The sequence below is a fragment of the Mastomys coucha genome, unplaced genomic scaffold (assembly GCF_008632895.1).
Source record: "Mastomys coucha isolate ucsf_1 unplaced genomic scaffold, UCSF_Mcou_1 pScaffold5, whole genome shotgun sequence".
In the NCBI taxonomy this organism is placed as follows: Eukaryota; Metazoa; Chordata; class Mammalia; order Rodentia; family Muridae; genus Mastomys; species Mastomys coucha.
The window spans coordinates 72,336,771-72,341,949 of NW_022196911.1; the positions used below are offsets into that span (position 1 = coordinate 72,336,771).

At 47.8% G+C, this 5,179-nt stretch overlaps 1 protein-coding gene across 1 annotated transcript in view; it reads left to right on the forward strand.

Annotated features, from left to right (window-relative positions):
* Positions 1-5,179, forward strand: part of Trarg1 (trafficking regulator of GLUT4 (SLC2A4) 1) — a 19,288-nt gene that overhangs the window by 1,005 nt on the left and 13,104 nt on the right. The gene's annotated exons all lie outside the window — the stretch shown is intronic.

Below are 5,179 nucleotides of genomic sequence, written 5' to 3' on the forward strand. Positions count from 1 at the left end.
AGAAGCATCGGGTGTTGGAGCCTTGGCAGGAATCCTTTCTCATTTCCTGACTTCCCTTCTAGAGAGGGCCTAAGGCTCACTTCTGTTTGCTCTTTCTTCATTTCTGCCTCTGGGTATCACTGGTTCACTTCTTGCTGCTCCTCCTGGCAGAAGGATTCAGGGATATATCTGGAGTGAAATTCTGCAGAAGAGAGTGACAACCAACTTGGTGTGTGTGTGTGTGTGTGTGTGTGTGTGTGTGTGTGTGTGTGTGTAGGGTCTGTCTTGATTGTTTTTGTTTTTGTTTTTTTGAACTGTGAGGATGGGGTGGGCTGTCTAAGTGCAGTTCTGTATCAACAGAGAATACTACCTGAAGAGGGCCAAGGGTTCCAGGTGCCCCAAGGAGAGCCAGGCCTCCTAGGCCACCAGGGCATTTTACCAGCTTCTGTTTCCAAGAACCACAGTGGCCTCCTTGCTTCCCCAGAGGCCCTGGGGCCTGGCTTCCCTTGGGGAACATGGGGAGAAAAAGGGAGGGAGTTGTCAGGCTGGGGGTTGGGACACGATGAAGAACTCAAAGCACAATGAGTCTCCCGATTTTCCAGATTTCACTGTCTGGCTTTTATTGGAGGTCTGGGCACAAGTCAGAGGACATGGCCAGCCTGGTCCCTGCATGCGCTAGTCTCCACTTCTGTAGGAATCTGAAAAGTTTGTCTTAGCTTGTTCTCAAGCCAAGCCATTGGATAGAGCTGCTTAGAGAAGATCTTACAGAGAATGTGTGCTGACAGATGGACAGGGCTGGATGGGACAGGGACTTTAAGAATGAGATTAGGGCAGAGGGGTGGGGGGAGAAAACGGGCCAGTTAGAACAAGAGACCTGGGTGGGGTGACATTATCTGTCTCTGTTGGAGTGACACTTCCGCTGAGTCTCTGATTATCTAGCCACTAGGAGTTGTGGTCACTCTTACTATACCTCTCCAGACATCTCTGTCCACGCCATTAAGTTCCCATGGGATCCAGAGCCACCTGACAGTCTGCCAGAGACAGTAGCAGCTTCTCGGGTATAAGAGGCTTAATTTAAGAGACAAAGTTAGGCAGGGTCCCGGGCAGGGCCCATCTAAACTTCCTGTGCTGCCTACTGCACTTGGGAACCTCGTCAGGCTCCAGAGTGTAACTAACGGCTCTGGGCTGGGCCAGCTTCAGAGTTGTTGGTTACAGAGAAAGGTCCCAGGAAGAGAGACAGGAGGGAAATCACACAGGGCTCACAAGAAAACAGATTCCAGAAGCGTCTCCTGGGAATTGGGGTTGGAATAAGTTGTCCTTGCCCAAAAGAAGCTGGGTAGAAGACTGGGAGACCACTGGACCTATCTCTGGCTCTTCTTTCTCTGTTCATGAGTAGGGTCTGAAAGGCCAGGAGGAAGGGATATGACACTAAACCCAACATTAGGGCTGGGTCCCTGGGGCTGCATTCCAGGCAAACAGGCTTCTAAACAGGTCCTTACAACATCCTGCAAGAAGTGCCCAGGCTAGACACAAACCCAAGGGAATTAAGTCATCTGGAGCAAGTTGCTCAACCTACCAGCATCTGTGAAGCAGGCAGAAGCTCAATGGCTGCATTAGAGAGCAGAGAGACTGAGAAGGGGCCTTACAAAGTGCTTAAGAACAGAACCCAGCCCAACCTAAGTGTGTTCTGCGGTCACACTAAGTGCTGCAGGGAGTTTCCCTTCTAAGGGATGGGAAGCCACTGTGGGATTTATTTATTTATTTTTGAATTTTTGAAACACTGTCTTGAAATATAGCCCAGGCTGGCCTCAGACTCATATTAATTCTCCTACTTCAGCCTCCCAAAAGCTATAATGCCAAGAGTGTACTAATAGACCCTTTACCTTCTAATGGAGGTTTTAATAGCTTTATTAATGTAATTCAAATATCATATAACTCACCCATCTAAAATGCATGGTTTAATGGGTCTCTGCCCCCTTCTTCTATCTCATATGTAGCCCTGGATAGCCTGGAACCTGTTATGTAAACCAGATTGGCCTTGAACTCAGAGATATGCCTGCCTCGGCCTCCCAGGTGAAAAGCAAAAATCTAACCAGGTGTGTTTGTGCACACCTCTAATCCCAGCACTCAGGAAGTGGAGGCAGGAGGATCTCTGCGAGTTAAAGGCCAGCCTGGTCTACATAGTGAGTTCTAGCCCAGCTAGAGTTATATGGTGAGACCCTATCTTAACAAACAAACACAATAAAACAAAACAACACATATGAATTGTACACACGGGTGAGATGCCATGTACTGTTTCAATACATTCTACACTTTGTACCATTTAAATTGGGTTAAACATAGATATCTCCTCAACCATTGATCATTTCCTTATGGTAGAAACCTTCTCCTAGTTTTTAAAAATGTATAGTGCTTTGGGCTGGGGAGAAAGCTCCTTGTGGAGAAGTGTTTTCCTTGCAAGATGAGAACCTGAGTTCAAATCCCATAATTTATATTTAAAAAGCTGGGCATTACACAACTGTGGTCCTGGTGCTAGGGAAGGGGAAAGAGATGGGTCCCTGGGGCTTGCAGCCAGCCTCGCCTACTTGGTGAGCTCCAAGCCAGGGAGAAACTGTCTCAAAAAGCAAGATGACTGGGGATATATTTCAGTGACCTAGCACTTGATTAGTTCGCCCAAGGCTCTGTGATCAATCCCTAGTACACACACACACACACACACACACACACACACACACACACACACACACACACACAGCAGATGGCACTTAAGGAACACCATACACCCAACACCAAGGTTTCCCTTCACTGGGATTATGTGCACACACCTCTGCCCTTATTTGTCTTGAAACCCTGTAGTTTAGGTGTCAAAGCTGTGGCCGTCCTCCTGGATCAGCCTCCTGAGGGCAGGAGCCACCACAGCTTTAAACTGAATGGGATCAAGTGAACCTTCTCTGCCTGACTTGTGGTTCTATCCAAGCTGTTGTAAATGACAGGATTCCGTAGTTTTTATTGCATTCAATAAGTTACATCTTAATCCCAGTTGATTTTAGAAAACTTTCCTCATCGTCAAAAGAAACCCTGTGTATTTTAGATGTTACTCATGCCCTTGACCTCTCCCAAGCCCGGGTGACACCAATTTTCCTATCTCCACAGAGGAACTTATTTCAGGCATTAATTTTAAAATGACATTTTATATATAGCTGGGGAGTGATAGTGCACGCCTTTAATTCCAGCACTTGGAAAGCAGAGACAGGCAGATCTCTGATTTCAAGGCCAGCTTAGTCTGCAGAGTCCAAGGACAGCCAGGACTACACAGAGAAAACCTGTCTCAAAAAAAAAAATAGTTCTGGAGGTTTGAGTCTTTGACCAGGCTCATCGTCAAAGGGCAGAGGTGGCTTCTGAGAACCTCCCAAGATTTGGCTCGCCTGACCTTCCACTCATTTGATCCTTCACTGTTTTATTCATTCATCTTGAATGGCCAGTTGCTTTTTTTGAGGGAACTGAGCGGTACAGGGTACCTCCCCAACATCAGTGACTGAGTCTGTCTTAGGACGCAGGCACAATGCTATACAGAGAAGCAATGGCTAAGGTAAGTGGTTGCTGTTTGGCATTACAGGAGGGGAGGAGAGTGTGCCGGGGGCTGTTGCAAGTCAGGGATTCACTCTTGGAACTTAAGCTTCTGATGAGCACCTGGGGAGTTTTAGGCTGAGACAGGATGTGATCAGTTTATACAGTAAAGCCAGTTCTCAATTGCATTGTAGGAAATGGGCTACAGGAGGGACATCCCATGTTTGGGAAGGGATAAGGATGCCTGAGCTCTAGATGGACTGGGAGGGAAGAACACATAGGAAGGGGGTGGGGTGTGTGTGTGTGTGTGTGTGTGCATGTGTGTGTATGTTTGTGTGGTATGTGATGTATGTGTGTATGTGAGTGGGGTATATGTGTGTGTGTGTATGTGTGTGTGTATGTGTGTGGTATGTGATGTATGTGTGTATGTGAGTGGGGTGTATGTGTATGTGTGGTGTGTGGTATATGTGTGTGGTGTGTGTGTATATGTGGGGTGTGTGTATGTGGTATGTGTATGTGGTGCTTGTGTGTTTGTGTGTGGGGGGGGCTCCAATTCAGAAATACTGGAGCTATTCTCAAAGCTGGCTCTGGGACCGTCCACATTTATAGAATGAAGCTAAGTGTGACCCACATGCCTGTATTATAGCACATGGGATGCCAAGGCCAGAACGCTGCACGAGTTCAAGGTGAGTCTTGGATACATAATGAGTTCTAAATTAGCCTGTGCTACAAAACAAGACTGTGTCTCAAAAATCAGACCCAACCCAACCAACCAAAGAGCAATGATGAAAAGCACTTACTGAGAGAGGTGGACAGAGAAGGGTTTTGGAAAAGAGATTTCAGAAGGTGGGAAGGAAGCTAGAAAAAAGAAAGGGGGAGAAGGGTGAAATCTGACTAGGAACAGAGTGGTTGAAGGCCTGGAGAAGTTAGGTTCAAGGGGCTTGTCTGCTGGGTCGGCCATTCTTAGATTCTGGGTGTCTGGATGGAGAGGCATAGACAAAAGGAGGAAGGTATGGGGACCCTGGAGAGGCGACATCTTAAGGGAGAAATACTCAGAGGAAAGGGAGCTCCCAGGGAGTGTATGGCAGTGTCTCTATTTGCTGAGAGAGAGAGAGAGAGACAGAGAGAGAGACAGAGAGACAGAGACAGAGAGACAGAGAGACAGAGACAGAGACAGAGAGGGATACTGAGACAGAGAGAGAGACTGAGACAGAGAGATAGACAGAGAGAGACAGAGAGACAGAGACAGAGAGACTGAGACAGAGAGAGATAGACAGAGACAGAGAGACAGAGACCTCATGGTATAGGGGATGGGAGGTAAGGAGGAGACCGGGGACTGCTGAGGTTCCAGACTGTGGGTGGGAAGCAGCTGCCATCAGCTTCCATGGTGGGCTGACTTGCTCCAGCAATAGGTGTAGGTTTGTAGACACTGGGCTCTGAGTGGCAGTGGTCATTAGACCTGGACCAGGTGACACTGCAGATATGGGCAAGAGTGGCTGAGTTGATATGCAGACAAGTAGGGCTAGACAAGGAAGGAGTGATGACCTTGGCTGAGAAACAGGTGGGGACTCCAAATAGGACAGGATCCACTAGCATAGCAGACTGAGGGCAGTGTTGGGGGTTCAGACTTCAG